We start from the raw sequence: 25,615 nt of genomic DNA on the forward strand, positions 1-25,615 counted from the left end.
TTTTTTTAAAAAAGAAAATAAAATTTCTTCATCCATTTTTTTAAAAATACATGAAATATTCTGTAAAACACCAAAAAAAGAATCTTTTAAAGAACACATTGTCAGCAAATAAAATAACCCTCAACAGAACAAAAAAACTCTGCAGCTGCTTTGCAAGCTGGTTCTAGAAGCACAAGAAGCCCTGAAATGGGTCTAGTAAGGGAAAAGAGAGGCATGAATTAGCAGTACTGTGCGGCAGCAAAAGAACGACTGTGGAGTTTTCATGTGTTGCCCTTTCTTTTTTTTTAATTGAGGTATAGTTAATTTACAATTTAGTGTTAATTTCAAGTGTACAGCAAAGTGATTCAGATATATATATGTACATATGTACATGCACATATATATTCTTTTTCAGATTCTTTTCCCTTATAAGGTTTTACAAGATACTGAGGGTAGTTCCCTGTGCCACTCAGTAGGTCTTTGTTATTTTCCTTTTATATATAGTAGTGTGTATATGTTAATCCCAAACTCCTAATTTATCTCCCCCTGCCCCTGCTATCCCCTTTGGTAACCATAAGTTTGTTGTCTATGTCTGTGAGTCTATTTCTCATGTGTTGCCTTTTCTGCTTCCTCTTGCCCTTTGCCTGCCCTCTTCCACCCTCTGATATCCCATAGGAGTAGAACATGATTCTTAACTTTCTTTTTTGATCTTCTATCCTTTTGAGAACCTGATGAAACTTATACACTGTCACCACAAAAACGGTGCATATACTCACATAATTAATAACTCACATAAGAGTTATTAACAGTGCATATACTCACATAATTAATAACTCACATAAGAGTTATTAATGACTCACATAAGACTTCTAAGAGTAGCTCGGCAGGCATTCTAAGAGTGTTCATGGACTCTTTGCCTCACCCACTTACCAAATCTAAGAACACGATAAGCACATTCATACTAAAATGCAATAAGGCTTAATACTTGGCCATTCTCTCCCAGAAGGGAGTTTTAAGTGAGGTGATTTCACCTCTGATATAACGGATCTAAGTGATATAAACATCACTGGACAATGTGGGAGCTGCATTTTGCCTCCTAAGGGCCCCTTCCTGAAGCCCCAAAATCAAACCCTCATATAAGGTAAACTTAATTTTGGATGCCCTCCCTGGAACCCAAGCAAAATATATAAAATTGACTCATTTTTCCCCCAGAAATTAATTCCCTTTCCAATGCCTTCGTAATCTAGATTCAGAATCTTGGAATTTCTTTGATTCTCAATTCCGCTCCCCTCATCTAGTCATTCATCAGAAACCACCACTTTTCCTTTGTAATGTCTTTCACATCCATCTCTTCCTCTATATGTTAGTTTCCTATTGCTGCTGTGACAAATTACCACCTACTTAGTGGCTTAAACAACACAAATTTATTCTCTTATAGTTCTGGAAGCCAGAAATCCTAAATGAGTCTTACAGGGATAAAATCAAGACGTTGGCAAGACTGATTCCTTCTGGAAGCTCCAGAGGAGAATCTGTTTCTAACCTCTTCCAGCTTCTAGAAGTTGCTCACATTCCTGAGCTCGTGTCCACATTACCCCAACCTCTATTTCCACAGTAACATCACCTTCTCCTAACATTGCCCACCCCGCCTCCCTCTTATAAAGACCCTTGTCCTTACATTGGACACACCCAGATAGTCCAGGGTAATTTCCCATCTCAGGATCATTAATCACATCTGCAAAGTCCGTTTCACCATATAAGAGGACATATTCACACATTCTGGGCATTAGGACACGGACATCTGTGGCAGGCCATTATTCAGCCTTCCATACTCTACATTACTTCTTTCTCAACCCCAGTTTAGGTCCTTATCTGTATCCCTGTAGTCTGACAGGATAAGACATTTAAGAGTGGGATCCTGATCGCAACCCTACCTTTGCAACACCTGGCACTGTGGGTATTAGTTCAGAGTAAAGTCAGTTTGAAACAATAATGGATGAGTGTGGCCACCAAATAGTTTTCATGCCCTACAGAATCATTTTATCCAGAATGAGAAATGGCAGTTCACTTCTCTTCTGAACAGTCCACATCACATTCTGTTCAGCTACAGGGAAACCCTTTCAGAGACTCATAGACAAACTGAAATGGGTTCAGGGAGGAGTAATCAGGAGAGAGAAAGGATCTGAGAAGTCCTTTATGAGAAACAACTGAAGAATGACACACTAGCTGTAATGAAAAAAAGTATTTTTTTTTTTTTATGAATGGGAAGAATAGAATTAAGACCAAATTTTGGAAGCTACACAGTAAGACAGTTTTCAGGTCAGCAGAAGGAAGAAATTTCCAGCAGTTTCCATAGCACTTTATCAGTACCTCTCCTGTAGAACTTTCCACTTTCTATCTTTAACTAAATTTACTTCCAGAAATTACCTCAGTGGCCACATAACACCTGATGGTGCCCATATTAGGACCTGAAATACTTGTTTGATGAATTAAAGGGTGTGAGGATGATTAAACAAATGACTGTCTGAACTATAGCCAAAGATGAACCGAGCTGTCCTGTGAGGGAAGGCATTCAAACACAGGCTAGTTAACTACTTGGCAGAGATATTATGCAGGAGATCCAGGTTTCGTTTACTTGGTTGGATTAGATGACTTTTAAAGGCCTTTCAAGCCCTAAAGATCTATGGTTTCATGACCTGGGTTTAAGCCCTGGCCCCACCACTTTACTAGCACTGTGGCATTAGGGAAAGTCACTGGGGTGCTTTGCTCAAATGGGATTAAAATATATACCCCGCTTGCTACATAAATTATTTGGAAGATCAAAATAACATTTTAACACAAACAAGCAACAAAAACCGAAACAGAAGGTTAACTGCCTCCCTCCCTTGACTGGTGAGAAGTCATGAACTTTAGAGGGCTCCCTAGGGAGGCGGGTGGAAGCCTGGGCTGGGAGAGCGCAGAACCAGAGGAACTGGCTATATTACAGGGTTTATCCTTGAGGGTAAGGCAGTGTTAACCCCAAACACTGTGGACCAAGGGGCATAACCATTTCAGGCCTGATGAAGGGCAGCGTCCATCTACGGCAGGTCAGTCCCACAAGAAAAGCAAGATACACTTTGTATCTTGCTGTGGGGCACGGGAACAGAAACCACCCACTGGGGCAGGTGTTTCTAGATCAATCAAGGTCTCGGCCAAGTGGACGGGATTCAGGTTAATCAAAACACTTAAGAAGAAAATGGGGCAGAAGCCATGGGTCTAGGCCAACGTGGAGGGAAGTGGAGAAAGGCTGTGGCTCAACCCAGACGCTTCAGAGTCTAACTGAAAGCACTGAAGTGAACGCCAGGCCGCAGCTGATGGGTCAGGTGCTGCAACTCTACCACTGCCTTGGTCAACATAGACTCTTCAGCTGCCTGAGGTTAAAGCTGTAGGAAGAAACCATCAGGTAATATAGGTGAATCAGGGAGAGAGGCAGGATTAAACGGGGAAAGTGCCCTGCAATTTATAAAGGGTCATACAGGTGTACATGTTAATAGCTTAGTGATTAATGTCAGTGATCTGTCAACTATTTTCATTCTTCAGTTGTGTCTTGTTGCTTCACGGATGGTGGAAATTCCTTCTGGTGGACGGTGAAGAGATTCCGAAATTCAACCATTCTGGAGGGGGAGTTTGAGGTTGCCATGGTTTCTGGAACAACACAAGTGTTTTCGCTGACAGCTAGCAAAGGCTGCCAGGGCTGCAAGTCAGGTGTCCTTTAAAATCTTTACCTTCTCTTTATGCCTGCTCATTTGTGTTGGAAAGGGCAGATTAAGGCATGGGCATCTCCTCTGGGGCAATCAATAAATCTGTAGTGAGGACTTTCCTTTTCTCAGATACTCAGAGTTGCTAGAATTAGATTTCAAATCCATGCAAAGATGTGGGAAGGGAAGCTCTGCACCCTTTGGGTCACCATCCTATCATCCTCTCCCAGAATTGCCCAGAATTCCGGAAATCAGCGTAAGTGCGCGGTCCATGGTTCACAGGTCTTTAGTGATGCTGCCTGGTAGCAGCGTGAATAAATGGTTATATTGTACAAATGTCTAATTTGGGGTCTAAAATAGTCAACTAAAAATGGCGTCTCATCCAGAGATTAAGCTTCCTAAGAACTGGACGTGGCTGTGTGATCAACCTGATGAGATTCACATTCCGTGTGCACACAAAGAATGTTTTCTAACGACGGATGAGTAAGCTGACTTTTCATTTTCTTCCCCAAATGGCTATAGAGTCTCTTTTTCTCAGTGAAGACTGATCTTGAATACACACAAATGCTGAAACCCAGCTGTTTCTCTTTGTGAGCAAAAAGCAGTCTTAAATTAGTTTTCATAACATATACATATCTTTCACTCCAGTAAAGTGCAATACTCAATAAACAATGTTTTAATTAAAATCCGGTGAACACTGTTTCTGTTCTTTTTCTCCCTAAATAGTCCTGCCCCATACTTTTTGCATCCGATGCCCCACAAGTATTGCCAAAATATATTTTTTCAAAAAACAATATCAAATTACTGACTTTGTTTTTTTTAATATTTACTTATTTATTTGGCTGCACCGGGTGCTCTTTGAGGCACGCAGGATCTTCGTTGCCGCGTGCAGGATCTTCAGTTGCAGCATGGGGGATCTAGTTCTCTGACCAGGGGTGGAACCCGGGGCCCCTGCATTGGGAGCACGGAGTCTTAACCGGTGGACCACCAGGGAAGTCCCCCAACCTTATTTCGATTGTAGAGGTTATGGTTAAAATGTCCCCATTTATGTAACTTTAATGACAGCCTTCATGAAGAGGAAGAGCTTTACCACTTTTACATACTGATAAATCAATTTTCGGTTAGAAGATGGCTTGAGGCCACATATACTCCATTAACTGCCGCTAGCTGAACGGCGGCCATAACCCTGAATTTCCGAGCGCTTATTCCTTGGTAGAGTAGAATTGATACTATCAGGAAAACTACATTGTCAAAATCAATTGTTTTGGAGGATTTCTTCTTTGGTGTGGTACTATCTTATCTAAATTGAATGTGTCTAACTGGAAACACAGCCCTTTCAGCACATACTTGGAAACCAACTGTATTAGTTTGCTAGGGCTGCCATAACAACGTACCACAGACAGAGTGGTTTATACAACAAAAATTTGTCTTCTTACAGTTCTGGAGGTTAGAAGTCTGAGACCAAGTTGTTGGCAGGGCTGGTTTCTTCTGACATCTCTCTGTTTGGTTTGTACGTGGCCGTCTTATCCCTGTGTCTTCACATGGTCTTCCCTCTCTGTGCATCTCCGTCCCAATTTCCTCTTCTTATGAGGACACGAGTCAGATTGGATTAGGGCCCTCTCTGATGACCGCATTTTAACTCGACTGTCTCTTTAAAGAGCCTGTCTCAGGCTTCCCTGGTGGCGCAGTGGTTGAGAGTCCGCCTGCCGATGCAGGGGACACGGGTTCGTGCCCCAGTCCGGGAGGATCCCATGTGCCCCAGAGCGGCTGGGCCCGTGAGTCATGGCCACTGGACATGTGGGTCCGGAGCCTGTGCTCCGCAACGGGAGAGGCCACAGCAGTGAGAGGCCCGCGTACCTCAAAAATAAAAAAAAAAGATCCTGTCTCCAAATAGAATCACATTCTGAGGTACTAAGAATCAGGGCTTCAACATATAAGTTTTAGAAGGACACAATTCAGCCCATAACACTGTCAAAAATCCAGAAATAGCAAAATTAAAACCACCAGATCAGTAAATAGTATTTAGTAAGAGTTACTGTGCATATAAGAACAGTTTGAGAAGTGGGAGGTTTCAACTTTAAAACTGATATGAAGCTCAAGGATGTGATGTTACAGGATGATTTATAAAATGAAAATAAGGAAGTCGTTTAACTTTTACAATGATTGGTTATTTCAATGGGGGTTTCCAGATGGTAGGGGGTTGGTTAAAAGTGATTATCTGATAACATATTTAGGAAGACAACACATTTCTTTTATGATTATCAGAGGCATTTACAAGAAATAACCTAAGTTCATGAAATAATCTCCATTTAGCTTTTTTTTTTTTTTTTTTTTGCGGTACGCGGGCCTCTCACTGCTGTGGCCTCTCCCATTGCGGAGCACAGGCTCCGGACGCACAGGCTCCGCGGCATGTTGGATCTTCCCGGACCGGGGCACGAACCCGTGTCCCCTGCATCGGCAGGCGGATTCTCAACCACTGCGCCACCAGGGAAGCCCTCCATTTAGTTTTGCTTCTGTGGCTTAAATGGTTTTGTCTGCCACGGAAGTTACAAGTCTGGTCTCCATTTTGCATTTAATTTTAACAATACCAGTTCACAGGTTTTTCCGTGTTTTTCATTTGGTTTAGGTGGAATAAAGTAGTCCCAGATAAATATCTCTACACAGAAAAATTGCATCTAAAGTCTATTCAAACTGGAGCCAGATTACAGCACAAGCATAGGTTGCTGGAGATTCCTAAATGTCATTGTTAAAGATGGCAGATTTGGGGACCAACATAGGTCCCAAGCCTGAGGATGTCAAAGGCCATTAAACACTTGCATGTGTCAAAGCTTTGGTTAGATATATCTGAGACTTCATACCTGAGCCCTCCAGTTTTCACACCAAGGTCATCCTTCCAGGACCTGGGAAAAAACAAAAGAGTGAATGAGAGTTCAGAAGAAACCTTTGGAAAATATTTTCAAACCAAGGTAGTTTCTACGTTTGCTGCTCAGTTTAGAGACAAGGACATTCAAAGTGCACAAAGGCTACCACTGCTCTAAAGAAAACAAAAAGCCCTAATGGTTCTCCAGCACCTGCAGGCCTCGGCTTTGCCTCCTTTCCCCTGCCTCTCCGCCACTCTGGAGAGGTGCAATGTGGAGATGGAAAAGTCTAAAGAACAAAATAGCGAGAAGCGGGCACTACACTGGACACAGACGTGTTTCCACCCACTCAAAGTTAAATGAGGGGAGCAGCATGATAGCCGGTAGAGGAACCAGCGGGGAGCTGAACTTCCGCAGCCCCTCGCCACCTGCCGCTTCACCGCACCTGCGTCCTAGACGCATGCGCAGTCCTACAAGCGCAGGACCACCCAATCCCCAAAGGCAAGCAGCGGGGATGCCAACGAGCGCCGCCAGGCCCATCCCCTTCAAAATCCTTCTGGCCAAATCCATAGGGCCGGGAGAACACATGTGCACGGCCTGGAGAGCAGAGAATCAAGGTTCAGGGAACACACACAGTGACTTTCATGGGTTCAGGGATATATGACTGCATCCAGTGGGGACAAATAAATAATGAGAGTAAATTCAAAGTAGTATACTTAGGATGAAAAGTTAAATGCTACAAAGTGCATATATACTGGTGACAAGTGGACATATTCTGGGGTGAAAAATTAAATAAGCATGTAATGTATCAAATATTCAGGTTCCTATTACACACCAGGCCCTAATGCAAGAAATTACCAATGAGCAATACAGAGCCAATTAGAAAATACGGGTCTTCTTAAATAGTGAGTTCAATTCTCATCTTAATATTCTCAGTGATACCACATGGAATCTCTCAGTGAAAATCTTGAGGGACTTCCCTGGCAGTCCAGTGGTTAAGACTCTGTGCTTCCGGGACATCCCTGGTGGCGCAGTGGTTAAGAATCCGCCTGCCAATGCAGGGGACACGGGTTCAAGCCCTGGTCAGGGAAGATTCCACATGCTGTGGAGCAACTAAGCCCGTGCGCCACAACTACTGAGCCTGAGCTCTAGAGCCTGCGAGCCACAACTACTGAGCCCGCGAGCCAGTACTGAAGACCACGCACCTGGAGCCCGTGCTCCACAACAAGAGAAGCCACCGCAATGAGAAGCCCGCTCACCACAACAAAGAGTAGCCCCCACTCACCGCAACTAGAGAAAGCCTGCATGCAGCAACGAAGACCCAATGCAGCCAAAAATATAAATAAATAAATAAATAAATAAATAAATAAATAAAAGACTCCACGTTTCCACTGCAGGGGGATCAGGTTCGATTCCTGGTTGGGGAACTAAGATCCTGCATACCATGCAGCATGGCCAAAAAAAATCTTGAAAGAAATAAATGAATGATCAGCATAGTGCAGCATAGTGTAGTAGAAAAATCATGGACTTCCGATACCTACAAATGAGAGTTCAAATCCTAGCTCTGCAGCTAAGGCAGCTGTGCCAATGTTTCCTTGTTAAGTGGGAATTATAATATCCACCCTACAGTTTATGCTGAGGATGAAATGAGCTAATGTCTTTAAAGGGTCTAACATAGGTCCTGGCACTGGGGCTCTGAATTATTAGTTCCCTTTCCTCTCTGTTCTTTCCCTGATCTGGAGTATATCAATGAGACATTTGTTTTAAACTGAAGCATAAAGGAATGAATTTATATAAAGGAACAAATTTCCTGATGGTGTACATTTTCACATATTAAAGCAGGGAAACCCAGCAACTGGGGGCTTAAGGAATCTCGAGTTTCCTTTAGTAGAGATGAGTTTTTCAAAGGCAGTCATGTGGATAGGAGAATGGAGTGAAGACTTCCTAGAATGAGGGGAGAATAAAAAAGAGAAGTCTCAACATTTGCAACTGAAGGCTTTCAATTTCGAAAAGCTTAATTCATGTCTCAAACAAGGCCTCTCACCGTCCACTCTGTAATTTACAGGCAGTAGAGCCAGGTGGAAAGAGAATGGGCTAGGGAGGCAGACAGACAGAAGCTGGCATCCTAGCCACCTGTGAACTTGGACATACCATTTAACTTCTTTGAGGCTCAGTTTCTCCATGTGCAAGTTGCAGATATTGACACTTGCTGGCAAGATTGTTCTGAGAATTATATGAGGTAACACAGGGCTCATGCTCAGGAAATAAATAAAAGTTTTAATACAACCAACCCTGAACTGAGGGACCTTGAACCACTGGCTGTCACTGAGAAATTTCATTGAGATGATGGAAAGAGAAAGGTGTAAATAAATGAAAGGAATAGAAGATGATTCACAATTAAATTCATTGAAAAGAAAGTGTTCTCTATCTATATAGCTCTGTTCATGACTATTGGTTGCACTGTAATTGAGTGAGATAAATAGAATATGAATTAACTTGTTATATTCTTTACAAGAATCATCATTAACATACTCTCTCTGAGCTCCGGACTTTGATGTGTACTGTAGCTTTTGCTGGGAACACTTTTCTCCACCTCCCCCCAATCTTAATTCGTCAACCTTACAATCTTGACATAAACATCGCTTCATCATGGAAACTTGTCTTACCCCAGAATAATATAAGAGTCCTGCTACGTGCTTCTGTCAAACTCTTAACTTCCCCATTTGTAGCTCTTTCCACACTTTATTGAAATTGAATGTTCATTTCCTGAGGGACTGTAAACTCCTAGAAAAGCGAGTCAGTGTGTCTGTCTTGGTCAATGTTGTACCCAAGCACCTAAAACAGAGGCTGGAACGTCAAAGCCTTCCATTTTTTTTAACGGAAACATGCATAAATTCTTGAGTGTAAAGTCAGCATATTTTTATCTTTATACTGAGTATTTATTACTTGATATTCTATCATGTCAGTTACATTTTATTTCTTCATATTTAAAAGGGCACAAAGAGCATTTGCAGGTTGCTGTGGAAAGTTCTGTGCACTACGTTGGAACTTTGAACCAACAGATGCATAAGGTTACGTCTAGTTCAAAGTTCTGGGATCCTGTGACTCTTTGATGTTGAAGCCATCGGAATCAGCTTCCCAGTACTTAAGTCACTCCAAGATAGTAAATCTGGAGCACCATAGTCATGTTATTTCAGAATATTATGATGACAGCATTATGATAGAGTTCTTTAAAGGCAAAAATGGCATTGGTAGAAGCAGAGAGAAGACTTGGAGGGTTATTTCTCCCAATGGTGATAGCTGGCTGGTGCTGGACCATCTGTACTCCTTTGCACCACCTTCCTTGTCCCTTCGCAGGACACACATTTCAGATGACTGGTTAGTGTAAGTAGTCTATAACCATGAAGAAAGCAAAACCAGCTGGTTTCCACGAGGCATACCTTGCTGCCTTACTCTTGAAGCTATATAATCTACCAATAAACTCACTAAGCAAAGGATGGTACAGTATGGTGGCAGGGTTGTGAATTGTACCCTTAAACATTAACTACATCTCCTTGAATGTCAATTTCATTATTAAATAGAGATCCGGTACTAAAACCAAACCAGAAATATGTTGGTATCTTGAAATAATTACTGAAGTTTTCTAAACCATATCACTGGCAATCTAGGAGTGTACACTGTGCCTCATATTTTCAGAAAAATATCCTTCACTCATTCCATAACCTTTACTGAGTAAAGGAACTGTGTTTAGAACTGAGGAGACAAAGTGCTGAGATGAGTAGGATTTAGACACTACGATTCACAGAACTTGGGAAATATAAAGGAAGAGCTATCTTCTGTTATTCCCACTTTTTATAATAATAGTCTTTAAAATGTATTCTTAAAATATATGGTGAAGTCCTAACCCTCCAGTACCTGTGAATGTAACCTTATTCAGAAATAGGGTCTTTTCAGATATTCAAGTTAAGATGAAGTCGTTAGGGTGGGCCCTAATCCAATATGACTGCGTCCTTATAAAAAGGGGAAATTGGGATGCAGAGATATGTACAGAGGGAAGATAACATGAAGACTCAGGGAGAACACCATCTACACGCCAAGGAATGCTTCAGGCTACTAGAAATCATGTGAGAGGTGTGGAACAGATATTCCTTCACATCCCTCAGAATGAACGAACCCTGCCAACACCCTGATCTTAGACTTCTAGCCTCCAGAACTGTGAGACGGTACACTTCTGTTGTTTGTGTCATTCAATTTGTGACCCCTTGTTACAGTAGCCCTAGGAAACTACAACAAGCACTTTCATCAAAAATCCATTCAGTCAGTGGTGTTCCTGAGTCAGGTATACTCTACTTATTACAATATAAATATTTAATAGAGCCATGAAACAATTGGGCAATTTGATGAATTGCTTGTGGATCCGTGTCCAAAATGTAGGTCTCATATCAATGGGTAAGAAAAATAACTAGAAACATAGTAAAAATAGAAACACTTGCCCATTATATTTAATAAGATGGAAATCAGTACTATTGTATTTTGGTTAAATAAGAACTCAGATCTTCTTGTCCTTTGATTACCAAAAAGTCAGCCAAAGTTAACAGTTTCCACTTAAAAAGAAAACCGTCACTTAATTTGAAATATTGCTACAGATTTTCTGGATAAGCACCAACATCTAATGGAGACTGGCAACTCCTAGCAAAGAAAACTTCCTGTTTAGGACATGGAAGCAGCCTAAATGCCCATCGACAAATGAATGGATAAAGAAGATGTGGCACGTATAGACAATGGAATATTACTCAGCCATAAAAAGAAAGGAAATTGAGTTGTTTGTAGTGAGGTGGATGGACCTAGAGTTTGTCATACTGAGTGAAGTAAGTCGGAAAGAGAAAAACCGTATGCTAACACATATATATGGAATCTAAAAAAAAAAAGAAAAAAAAAGGTTATGAAGAACCTAGCGGCAGGACATGAATAAAGATGTAGAGAATGGACTTGAGGACACGGGGAGGGGGAAGGGTAAGCTGGGATGAAGTGAGAGAGTGGCATTGACATATATACATTACCAAACGTAAAACAGATAGCTAGTGGGAAGCAGCCACATAGCACAGGGAGACCAGCTCGGTGCTTTGTGACCACCTAGAGGGCTGGGATAGGGAGGGTGGGAGGGAGACACAAGAGGGAGGAGATATGGGGATATATGTGTATGTATAACTGATTCACTTTGTTATACAGCAGAAACTAACACAGCATTGTAAAGCAATTATACTCCAATAAAGATGTTAAAAAATAATAATAAAAAAATTAAAAGGAACAAAATTGAGTTATTTGTAATGAGGTGGATGGACCTAGAGTCTGTCATACAGAGTGAAGTAAGTCAGAGAGAGAAAAACAAATACCGTATGCTAACGCACATATATGGAATCTAAAAAACCGGTACTGATGAACCTAGTAGCAGGGCAGGACTAAAGACGGAAACGTAGAGAACGGACTTGAGAACACAGGGGGAAGGGGAAGCTGAGACGAAGTGAGAGAGTGGCATGGACATATATACATTACCAAATGTAAAATAGATAGCTAGTGGGAAGCAGCCGCATAGCACAGGGAGATCAGCTCAGTGCTTTGTGTCCACCTAGAGGGGTGGGACAGGAAGGGTGAGAGGGAGGGAGATGCAAGAGGGAGGGGATATGGGCATATATGTATATGTATAGCTGATTCACTTTGTTGTACAGCAGAAACTAACACAACATTGTAAAGCAATTATACTCCAATAAAGATACTTTTTTAATTTAAAAAAAATTTAAAAAAAGAAAACTTCCTGTTTAAATTTGGTAAGGAAATTATGTAATATTACTACGAAATTTTAAAAAGAAAGAAAGAAAACAACATGTTGGTGATATTACTAAGTAGAAACACAACAGATTAGAAATTAAAGCGCAGAAACAGTCACTGATTTACTGTCGTACTGGGAGGAGGGATCAAAAGGCAGTAACCAGAGGTCACTCCTTTGCTAACGTCATTTAATACTTTTGTGCTGGAACTGAAATAGTGCAATAGCAAGTAGTTAAACACTAGGCTGATAGGGTTGCTAATGTTTTAAACAAAGAAAATCCAAAATCACTATAATAAGTAGATGGTCAGAGGAAGTTTAACAGGAATAATTTCAAGACTGTACAGCTAAGGAAAACAAAGTCAACCCTAGCAATATAGTGCGTTAGCTGGCACATAGCCAGTATTCAAAAAATGTTTCCTGGAATGAATATGAATATGACACTTCTGTTCTGAGCTGTTGTTTAACTGAGAGCCAAAAACCCATTGGGAGTTCGTAGACCAACAGAAAGTCTTTTAAAGCAATTATCACTAGAAACGCAGAAGTAAATAAAATTCCAGTTTAATATATCGAGTTGTATCAAATACGCCCTTCACTTACTTGTCTAACAAATATTTATTGATCAGCAATTGGACAAATGAACAGGACAAAATCCCTGTCATTACAGAATGCTACAGGAGAAAGCCTGGAAGGGCAACCGTTACAGTACGGTACATGGGGACAAGGGTGGATTGCATGCAGCAGCGAGTACTTCTAAAGGGATGTATCTTATAAAGGATGATTAGGGGTTAGCAGTTGTGGGGTGGGAGAAGAGAGCAGTAGTAGAGTTAACCAAGTGTGCAAAGGAACAGGGGCTAGAGGACAAGGCACTTTCGGAGTGCAGCACGTGGCCGGGCTGAGGATGAGTCGGGGTGGATGCTGAGACTCGAAAAGGAGAGAAGACCCCTATCCTGGACACCTTTAGACACTTTGCTAAAGAACTGGACTTTATCCGTTTCTTCCCCCAATTTTATTGAAATACAATTGACATATAACACTGTGTATGTTTAAGGTGTAACACGTGTTGTTTTTATACACTTATATATTGCAAAGTGATTACCACCACAGGGTTAGCTAACACCTCCATCATGTCATGTAATTACCATTCTTTTTTTGTAGTGAGATCATTTAAGATTCACTCTCTCAGCAACTTTCAAATATAAAGTACAGCACTGTTATCTATAATCACAATGTTGTCCATTAGATCCCTAGAACTTATCCATCTTCCAACTGGAAGTTTGTTCTCTGTGATCAACATCTCCCCATTTTCTCCACCGCCTCAACCTCTGATAATCACCATTCTACTCTTTGTTTCTATGAGTTTGGCTTTTTTATTATTTTATTTTTATTTTTTTTTGTGGTACGCGGGCCTCTCACTGCTGTGGCCTCTCCCGTTGCAGAGCACAGGCTCCGGACGCACAGGCTCAGCAGCCATGGCTCACGGGCCCAGCCGCTCTGCGGCACGTGGGATCTTCCCGGACCGGGGCAAGAATCCATGTCCCCTGCATCGGCAGGCGGACTCTCAACCACTGCGCCACCAGGGAAGCCCGAGTTTGGCTTTTTTAGACTTTATTCTTAATATAATGAGGAGACACAGATACTTCAGTGAAACAATCAGATCTATGTATTCAAAGTATTATGTTAGTAGTGACAGTACGAAGAATTAATTGGCCCTGGGAAGGGCTAAAAACAGTGGTGATACAGGTTGTTTTAGGAATCCAGATGACCAACAAGGACCTGAGTTAGGACAATGGCAGCAGAAATGAAGCAGAGAAGACCTATATGAGAGATATTAGGAGGTAGATGTGATTGCATGTATGACCGCTGAATGAGTCCATGATATGAGCCAGGTACTGTGCCAACTACTAAGGAAATAGAAAGGAAAGAAATATCTCTTGCGTTTAAGTAACTTCTAGTCCAGTGATCAACGTAAACAGTTAAACCTATTAAAAGTCAATATGGAAAGCATTAAAACAGTGGTATAAACAAGTGCTATGGTTGTCCAGGGAAGATGTGGTTAACTTAGTTTGGGGAAAGAAAGAAAAAGGACCGAAAGGTAGGGATGGGTGGGGAAAAGAAGAGGTGGGCACTTCCCAGATGAAATGAACCTGGAGAGGATACACAGAGGGAAGGGAGAAGTGTAAAGTCATTTTGCAAAACTGCAAATCGCTCCCTGTGTGATGATGAGGTACCTGAGAACAAGTGGTGAGAAATAAAGCTCGAGAAACTAAGATGAGAATACGTAGGGCTTGTGCCATGTACAGGAGGTTGAAATTAACCCTGGAGGTTCTAGGACACGACTTAAGAAATGTAGGCGGGCAGGCAACGTGACGCTAACTGGTGTTTTAGAAAGACGGCTGCGGTGGCAGGAGGGAGGATGGACTGCAGGAGGAGGGGCAAGCAAGATCAGTAACGAAGTGGAACTGAGTGCAAGTGAGGATCCAGACCAAGGCTAGGATAAACAGGCAGATCTGATCTGATGGGGAGGTTTTAGAAAAGGAAGTCGTTGAAGAACGTCTGTTCTATAGCTCTCACCACAGTGATCATGTGCACGTAACAGGCAGTCATAAATGTTGATAGACTGTAACTAAATTACTTATTTCCTTTGTAAAGGTTGGTCTCAACCAACTAATTCTTCCAAAATATGAGTATTTGGTCCAGTTAATTCTGCAAAAAAGTGTGGTTTTAGAGCTATTAGGGTTTAGTACCATTTTATTCATGTTTCAATCCACTACTGCAAATGTTTGCAAAAAGCATCTGGACAGCTAAAGGGTGCTAAAATTCAAAATTATTGCTTCTCACAATGACGCTTGCAGTTTAGAAGTTCTAGGGCACCTCTTATGTAACACAACTGCTGCTACCCAGATCGCTTCATCTTTCATTAAAGAATATTGGAAAATGGCATGATGTTTGATAAGGTTAGAAAGATTGTATGTATCACACCAAGGAGCTGCTGTGTGGAAAGTTTGCATGAGCAAAGGAAGAATAACCAGGGTCCTCTGTTCATACTTTCACACCTTCCAATATCATCAGTTTCAAAGCTCCCAGCCTCCCCTTTGACTCTGACTTTGAACTCTCTTCTGACCCATCTCCCCAAATCCAATTCAATTATCCATACAAACTGGAGGCTCCTACTCATATTCACTACATCTAATTTGTCAGCCTACTTTATTTTCTCATCTAGATAAGTTTACCAAACTAGGAGGTGTCTCACTGGAGCTGAACAAGTCACCAATTTCCTACAGAGTAACATTTACTAGAATTCTCCTCTCTCCTTATGCTCACTGATGAAATAAAATTCACATTTTAAGGCGAGACAAGAAAAATTTAAACATAAAAATTTTCTCTACTCATTTTGGCCTCCACCCTCCCATCTAGCGTGCATCGTATATCTGCATTATGCATTAACCAGACCTCCCCAGTGGCAGAAATACCTGCTCAACCATAAAGACTGTGTTTTTCTCCTTCTGGCGCAAGCCATGTAACTCCTTAGAAGATAACGTTCTTTTTTTGATCCTGTAAGGGGTCATGATGACCCACCACTCATCTTGTACATGCAGACGTCTTTAGTAAACTTTATGTACAATGCCAATATATCATTTTCCTTAAAGATAGCGCTTGGCGTAGAACAGATTAGTCAGATGACCTGGGGAAACACTGGGCCAAACCTAATGGAAGTTCTTAGCTTAAATACTTACTTATGACCTTATTACTGTCACTAGCTATATTACTTGTATTCTGCCTATTTTACAAGATTATTGTTTCTTGCACTACCAAATGTATCACTGAGCCTCAGATAAAATTAATGATGACTAGGTGACTTGAAATGATTGAACAAATATATTTCTATAAGATCAATGATTGTAGTAGTGTAGCTCTAATTATGGGAAGAAGCAACAAGACGGAAGCGTGTCCTGGACCATAACTGACAAGTAAGACAGGAGGTCCGGAGGCTTTGGGCTGCTGTTAACAGGGCCTAGTCCAGTAAGAGCACACAGCGTGAGCTACCAAGCAAATGCCTGCCTGACCTGAGAATAAGCCTTCCTAGTGCTCTGGGACAAACTGGTCAGGAAACGCCACCCAAACGAAATTAAGACCGAAAGGGAAGGGATTGTAAAATAAAGACTTTGCCCACCATCCAGTTCTACAAGAATCAAGTCATTAGCCACCGCAGTTGTTGACCTGAAAGAAATTCAGGGTAACGATCAGGATGAAACAGTCTCTGCTCTGGGAAAACAGACAGAACTGGCCCTCAGATAGTTAGATATTTTCCGGAGAAATTTTTTATGAACCTGGATTCTTGCATCTTCCCATACTTAGCAAAGCACTAAAACCATTAACTAAAATGTCTGTTCCTCGGGACCAGCAGCTTGATTGCACAGACCCCCTCTTCAGAACAGTTCTCAGAGCTCTCTGAGAGACTGTCTCCTGAGTTATAATCCCTCAGGTTGGCTCAATGAAATTTCCATTTCTTTCTTTCTTTGATTATTGACTAATTGTTGTCATTGCCATCACCATATCGAACTTAACTAAGGAATATAATATTCCTGCTCAATCCCTGATGACAGGATTTATCTGCATCCTTGTTTAAGAAACATAATCATACCAGAACTGTAAGTAAATTAAAATTATTTCAAGTTATATAAAAGTTCTTCATATCCACCTGAATTTTTTTTTTTTTTTTTTTTTTTTTTTTTTGCGGTACGCGGGCCTCTCACTGTTGTGGCCTCTCCTGTTGCGGAGCACAAGCTCCGGACGCACAGGCTCAGCGGCCATGGCTCATGGGCCCAGCCGCAACAAGGCATGTGGGATCTTCCCGGACCGGGGCACAAACCCGTGTCCCCTGCACTGGCAGGCGGACTCTCAACCACTGCGCCACCAGGGAAGCCCCCCACCTGAAATATTTTTTAGTAGAATATGGCAATATAATTTTCAGTAAATATACTAAATATAATTTTCAAGAGCATTTTTATATCAAACTCTATCATAATTACCAATAATTAGCCATATAAAAAATATACCATAATTCCATGAGTTTCATTAAATCTCTACTTGTGGCATACCAAATAGTCACTTGTGAACAAAATTTCTCTACCTTAAACAATCATGTGCTTTAAACAAATATCAAACTGCCTCATAATAACATGCATATGTATGACAGTGAATTTTATCTGTCAACTTGACTAGGCTAGGAGATGCCCAGAAAGCTGCTAAAACATTATTTCTGGGTGTGTCTGTAAGGGTGTTTCCAAAAGAGATTAGCATTTCAATAGGTAGTAAATCAGGAGTAAAGAAGATCCCCGTCAGGGCTTCCCCTGGTGGTGCAGTGGTTGAGAGTCCACCTGCCGATGCAGGGACACATGTTCATGTCACGGCCTGGGAAGATCCCACATGCCGCGGAGCGGCTGGGCCCTTGAGCCATGGCCACTGAGCCTGTGCGTCCGGAGCCTGTGCTCTGCAATGGGAGAGGCCACAACAGTGAGAGGCCCGCGTACCACAAAAAAAAAAAAAAAAAAAAAGGTTTATACCATATCATTTCTAAAGTTTGCCTGTGTGATAATTGTTTTATTTAGCTTAATTCTAGAGCCTATGTTTGGCTCTCCATGAACATTAGCTTGAGTAAGCCTGGAAATTAACACCCTACCCAAAATCATTACCCAAAATCAACAAAGGCAGCAGCACGTTTTAGTACACGTATTTGTTATAACAAGGCATGATTACTAACCAATAAATGAATGTACTAACCTCAGTCAACATAATTCTGACTCTATCCACGGAGCTAGGCCTTATCTCTTTCCCGATGAAATGCCAAGGTATCCCATTAACTTCTCCTATGTTCCTCTTAACATGTCAAAAATCGCTCCCAATCTCAATTACATACTTACTCTTCCCATCATTAGCTCTTCCTGTCTTCCATGAATTAAAGTCCTTATTGGCAGCTGAGCAGGCTTAATCAAATTCAGCTGGGAAAAATTATCGCCTGCACGTCACTAAATAGCAGTCATTACTGTATAAAGCCCACCTCTAATCTCAGTCATTTTATTTACCTCATCTTCAAAATGACTTTCTTCTTCATCTGACGTCACGTGCCAGCTGCCAGGACGCAGCCTTTCGCCATTCATACCACCTATAACTGGTGTTGCCGTCACACCATTTTACATCCTGAGGGGATATTCCCCATTAACAAGGTTTCTTCCCAAATGCCTTACCCTTGAACCATTTATTAGGCACAGTATTGTCATTTTAACAATATCATTATTAGCACCTTACCAAATATTTCTCCTAAATAAGAATTATTTAGTCAATACTAATCATGTTTCTAACAACCAGTAGCAACAATATTAAGCAACGTGGGTTTTACCCTTTACTACCCCCCGAAATATCAATAATTTCCATTCTCTTTTCCCGTGTCTTTCTCTTTAGAGTTCAGGGCACTTGAGGAACAAAAATATTGTCAAATGTGACGAGTTTATGCTGAATGTTTTTCGTTATTTCGTTCATTTACAAGGAACAAAGACCTTTCAAATTAGCTCACGTGGAGGAATGAGGAAATTAGAATTTCATGGAAATCCAAGAACTGAAGCAGGGAAATTGGGTTTGGATTCAAGGTCATTCTAGAAACCTTAGATGCAGATGTTCCAGAATCTTTCCTCTACTACTCTACTGTTCGTGTTACTCAGTTCTATTCTACATATATACTTCTTTCTATCTTGCTTTAATAACTGTTTCTTTTTATTTATAATTTCTACTTCCCTATAATTTTAGCTTACATGTGGTCCATTATAGCCTCCCAAGTCCTGATTCTGTCTCACAAATTTTCAGCTAAAGCTTCCACCAGTAACTGAAAAATTCTTTCTTTGTTCCTTAGGTCCAATTCTCACTTGGTTAAATTAATCTTTTTGAATCTGGCCTTAGAGAGTGAAGATTACTGCCTCACCTGAGGATTCACTGTTCTTGGGTCAGATGGTTATTCCAGTCCAATAAACGGAGTTGAAAGACGGAGAAAGGAGGGAGACATCACCATAATACTATATATGACTCCTGAGACAGCAAGGTCCAATGGTGGATCAGTTTCCTTGGTGGAGGTTGTGGATAGGACAAGCACAAAAATGAATATGGCCAGTAGTTACGGATAAAACAAGATGTAGCCCTATTCTCACAATATTTACCTCAATTGGGTCTCAATTTTATCAAATTCACTTATGCCATTTTATTTAGGTAATGCGACCATGTAAGAGAAATGTAACAATTATAAATTCTTTAAAAGATCATTACAGCATCTACAAAAAACCCTTAGTTAACATAATACTTAACGGTGAAAGACTGAATGCTTTCCTCCTAAGACCAGAAACAAGGCAAGGATGTCTGCTCTTCTTATTTCTGTTCAACGTCATGCTGGAGGTTCTAGAAGGGCAATTAGGTAATAAAATAAAGGCACCTAGTTTGTACATGAAGAATTAAAACGATCTCTATGACAGTTACAATATTGTATATGGAAATGATATTGTATATAGAAAATCCTAAGGAATCTAGTAAAAAACAAAACTAATAAGCAAAGCACATGAAAAGATGTTCTGCATCATTAGCCATCAGAGAAATGCAAATTAAAACCACAATGTGATATCATCTCACATCTCTCAGAATGGCCATCATCAAAAAAAACACAATTAATAAATGTCAGCAAGGATGTGGACAAAAGGGAACTTACACATTGTTGGTGGGAATGTAAATTGGTGCAGCCCCAGTGGAAAACATTATGCAGGTTCCTCAATAAACCAAAAATAGAACTACTGTATGACCCAGCAATTCCACTCCTGGGAATAGAGCTAAAGAAAACAAAAAAATTAATTCGAAAAGATACATGCACCCCAATGTTCACAGCAGCATTATTTACAATTGCTAACATATGGAAGCAAGCTCAGGGTCCATCAGCAGATGAATGGATAAAGAAGATGTGAAATTTTGTGCTTCAAAGCACACCACCAAAGAGTGAAAAGACAATCAACAGAATGAGAGAAAATATTTGCAAATCATGTGACTGATGAGGGACTTGTATCCCGAATATCTACAGAACAATTACGCCACAATAATAAGAAGACTACCCAGCTGAAAAAACTCCAAAGGATCTGAACAGACACTCCTCCAAAAAAGATACACAAAGGACCAATAAACACATGAGAAAAGATGCCCAACATCATTAGCCATCGTGGAAACAAAAATCAATACAAGGAGGGAGGACCTTCAAGAAGGCGGAGGAGTAACACATGGAGATCACCTTCCTCCCCACAGATACACCAGAAATCCATCAACACGTGGAACAGCTCCTACAGAACACCTACTGAACGCTGGCAGAAGACGTCAGACCTCCCAAAAGGCAAGAACCCCCCCCCCTCCCACGTACCTGGGTAGGGCAAAAGAAAAAACAGAGACAAAAGAACAGGGACGGGACCTGCACCAGTGGGAGGGAGCTGTGAAGGAGGAAAGGTTTCCACACACTAGGAAGCCCCTTCGAGGGTGGAGTCTGCAGGTGGCGGAGGGGGGGACCTTCGGAGCCGCGGAGGAGAGCACAGCAACAGGGGTGCGGAGGGCAAAGCGGGGAGATTCCCGCAAAGAGGATCGGTGCCGACCAGCACTCACCAGCCCGAGAGGCTTGTCTGCTCACCCGCCGGGGCGGGCAGCGCTGGGAGCTGAGGCTCGGGCTTCGATCAGAGCGCAGGGAGAGGACTGGGGTTGGCGGCCTTAACACAGCCTGAAGGGGGCTAGTGCGCCACGGCTGGCCGGGAGGGAGTCCGGGGAAAAGTCTGGACCTGCCGAAGAGGCAAGAGACTTTTTCTTCCCTCTTTGTTACCGGGCATGGGACGCTAAGGCTGCTGCTGCCGCCACCAAGAAGCCTGTGTGCGAGCACAGGTCACTCTCCACACCCCGCTTCCGGGGAGCCTGTGCAGCCCGCCACTGCCAGGGTCCCGGGATCCAGGGACAACTTCCCCGGGAGAACGCACGGCGCGCCTCAGGCTGGTGCAACGTCACGCCGCCTCTGCCGCCACAGGCCCGCCCCGCATCCGTACCCCTCCCCCCCGCCCCGGCCTGAGTGAGCCAGAGCCCCCGAATCAGCGGCTCCCTTAACCCCGTCCTGTCTGAGCGAAAAACAGACACCCTCCGGCGACCGCAGAGGCGGGTCCAAATCCACAGCTCAGCCCCGGGAGCTGTGCGAACAAAGAAGAGAAAGGGAAATCTCTCCCAGCATCCTCAGGAGCAGCGGATTAAAGCTCCACCATCAACTTGATGTACCTGCATCTGTGGAATACCTGAATAGACAACGAATCATCCCAAAACTGAGGTGGTGGATTTTTGGAGCAATTGTAGACTTGGGGTTTGTCTTCTGGGTCTAATTTGTTTCTAGTTTTAGTTTATCTTAGTTTAGTATTTAGAGCTTATTATCACTGGTAGATTTCATTATTGGTTTGGTTGCTCTCTTCCTTTTATATATATATATTTTTTATTTTTCTCTTTTTCTGAGTGTCTGTGTGTATGCTTCTTTGTGTGATTTTGTCTGTATACGTTTGCTTTTACCATTTGTCCTACGGTTCTGTCTGTCAGGTTTTGATAGTATAGTTCCTAGCACTTGTTATCATTAGTGGATTTGTTTATTGGTTTGGTTGCTCTCTCTGTTTTTTTTTTAATTGTTTTATTTTAATAATATTTTTTAATTTTTTACTTTAACAACTTTTATTTATTTATTTTCTTTCTTTCTTTTTTTCTTTTCTCCCTTTTCGTCTGAGCCGTGTGGCTGACAGGGTCTTGGTGGCTCCAGCCAGGTGTCAGGCCTGAGCCTCTGAGATGGAAGAGCCGAGTTCAGGACATTGGTCCACCAGACGTCCCGGCCCCTTGTAATATTAATCGGCGAGAGCTCTCCCAGAGATCTCCATCTCAACGCTAAGACTCAGCTCCACTCAATGACCAGCAAGCTACAGTGCTGGACACCTACGCCAAACAACTAGTAAGACAGGAACACAATCCCACCCATTAGCAGAGAGGCTGCCTAAAATCATAATAACTTCACAGACACCCCAAAACACACCACCGGAGGCAGTCCTGCCCACCAGAAAGACAAGATACAGCCTCATCCACCAGAACACAGGAACCAGTCCCCTCCACCAGGAAGCCTACACAACCCACTGAACCAACCTTAGCCACTGGGGGCAGACACCACAAACAACACAAGATATGAACCTGCAGCCTGCAAAAAGAAGATCTGAAACACAGTAAGATAAGCAAAATGAGAAGACAGAAAAACACACAGCAGATGAAGGAGCAAGATAAAACCCACCAGACCTAACAAATGAAGAGGAAATAGGCAGTCTACCTGAAAAAGAATTCAGAGTAATGATAGTAAAGATATCCAAAATCTTGGAGATAGAATGGAGAAAATACAAGAAACGTTTAACAAGGACCTAGAAGAACTGAAGAGCTAACAAATAATGATGAACAACACAACAAATGAAATTTTAAATTCTCTAGAAGGAATCAATAGCAGAATAACAGAGGCAGAAGAATGGATAAGTGACCTGGAAGATAAAATAGTGGAAATAACTACCATTGGGCAGAATAAAGAAAAAAGAATGAAACGAATTGAGGACAGTCTCAGAGACCGCTGCGACAACATTAAATGCACCAACATTCAAATTATAGGGGTCTCAGAAGAAGAAGAGAAAAAGAAAGGGACTGAGAAAATATTTGAAGAGATTATAGTTGAAAAGTTCTCTAATATGAGAAAGGAAATAGTCAATCAAGTCCAGGAAATGCAGAGAGTCCCATACAGGACAAATCCAAGGAGAAACACAAGACACCTATTAATCAAACCATCAAAAATTAAACACAAAGAAAAAATATTAAAAGCAGCAAGGGAAAAACAACAAATAACATACAAGGGAATCCCCATAAGGCTAATAGCAGATCTTTCAGCAAAAACTCTGCAGGCCAGAAGCGTATGGCAGGACATATTTAAAGTGATGAAAGGGAAAAACCTACAACCAAGATTACTCTACCCAGCAAGGATCTCATTCAGATTCCACGGAGAACTTAAAACCTTTACAGACAAGCAAAAGCTAAAAGAATTCAACAGCACCAAACCACCTTTACAACAAATGCTAAAGGAACTATTCTAGGCAGGAAACACAACACAAGGAAAAGACCTACAATAACAAACCCAGAACAATTAAGAAAATGGTATAGGAAGATACATGTCGATAATTACCTTAAATGTAAATGGATTAAATGCTCCAACCAAAAGACATAGACCGGCTGAATGGATACAAAAACAAGACCTGTATATAGGCTGTCTACAAGAGACCCACTTCAGACGTAGGGACACATACAGACTGAAAGTGAGGGAATGGAAAAAGATATTCCATGAAAATGGAAATCAAAAGAAAGCTGGAGTAGCAATTCTCATATCAGATAAAATAGACTTTAAAATAAAGACTATTATAAGAGGCAAAGAAGGACACTACATAATGATCAAGAGATCGATCCAAGAAGAAGATATAACAATTGTAAATATTTGTGCACCCAACATAGGAGCACCTCAATACATAAGGGAAATGCTAACAACCATAAAAGGGGAAATTGACAGTAACACAATCATAGTAGGGGACTTTAACACCCCACCCTCACCAATGGACAGATCATCCAAAATGAAAATAAATAAGGAAACACAAGCTTTATATGATACATGAAACAAGATAGACTTAATTGATATTTATAGGACATTCCATCCAAAAACAACAGAATACACTTTCTTCTCAAGTGGTCATGGAACATTCTCCAGGATAGATCATATCTTGGGTCACAAATCAAGCCTTGGTAAATTTAACAAAATTGAAATCATATAAGTATCTTTTCCGACGACAACGCTGTAAGACTAGATATCAATTACAGGAAAAAAACTGTAAAAAAGACAAACACATGGAGGGTAAACAATATGCTACTAAGTAACCAAGAGATCACTGAAGAAATCAAAGAGGAAATCAAAAAATACCTAGAAACAAATGACAATGAAAACATGACGACCCAAAACCTACGGGATGCAGCAAAGACAGTTCTAAGACGGAAGTTTATAGCAATACAATCCTACCTCAAGAAACAAGAAACATCTCAAATAAACAACCTAACCTGACACCTAAAGCAATTAGAGAAGAAGAACAAAAAAAAAAACCCAAAGTTAGCAGAAGGAAAGAAATCATAACATTCAGATCAGAAATGAAAAAGAAATGAAGGAAATGATAGCAAATATCAATAAAATTAAAAGCTGGTTCTTTGATAAATAAACAAAATTGATAAACCATTGCCAGCCTCATCACAAAAAAAACGGGAAAAGACTCAAATCAATAGAATTAGAAATGGAAAAGGATAACTGACACTGCAGAAATACAAAGGCTCATGAGGGATTAGTACAAGCAACTATATGCCAATAAAATGGACAACCTGGAAGAAATGGACAAATTCTTAGAAAAGCACAACCTTTTGAGAACTGAACCAGGAAGGGATAGAAAATATATATAAACCAATTACAAGCACTGAAATTGAAACTGTGATTAAAAATCTTCCAACAAACAAAAGCCCAGGACCAGGTGGCTTCACAGGCGAATTCTATCAAACTCTTAGAGAAGAGCTAACACCTATCCTTCTCAAACTCTTCCAAAATATAGCAAAGGGAGGAACGCTCCCAAACTCATTCTACGAGGCCACCATCACCCTGATATCAAAACCAGAGAAAAATGTCACAAAGAAAGAAAACTACGGGAAAGTATCACTGATGAACATAGATGCAAAAATCCTCAACAAAATACTAGCAAACAGAATCCAACAGCACATTAAAAGGATCATACATCATGATCAAGTGGGGTCTATCCCAGGAATGCAAGGATTCTTCAGTATACGCAAATCAATCAATGTGATACACCATATTAACAAATTGAAGAATAAAAACCATATGATCATCTCAATAGATGCAGAAAAAGCTTTCAACAAAATTCAACACCAATTTATGATAAAAAACCTCCAGAAAGTAGGCATAGAGGGAACTTACCTCAACATAATAAAGGTCATATATGACAAACCCACAGCCAACATCATTCTCAATGGTGAAAAACTAAAACCATTTCCACTAAGATCAGGAACAA

General features: G+C 41.2%; 1 long non-coding RNA gene across 1 annotated transcript in view; it reads right to left on the minus strand.

The window, feature by feature from the left end:
• Positions 1–25,615, minus strand: part of LOC132597370 (uncharacterized) — a 46,717-nt gene that overhangs the window by 3,693 nt on the left and 17,409 nt on the right. Inside the window, exon 3 of the long non-coding RNA XR_009564128.1 lies at positions 6,572–6,613. This is a non-coding gene — a long non-coding RNA (uncharacterized lncRNA). The remainder of the gene's footprint in view (positions 1–6,571; positions 6,614–25,615) is intronic.

Source organism: Globicephala melas, chromosome 5 (genome assembly GCF_963455315.2).
Source record: "Globicephala melas chromosome 5, mGloMel1.2, whole genome shotgun sequence".
NCBI lineage: Eukaryota > Metazoa > Chordata > Mammalia > Artiodactyla > Delphinidae > Globicephala > Globicephala melas.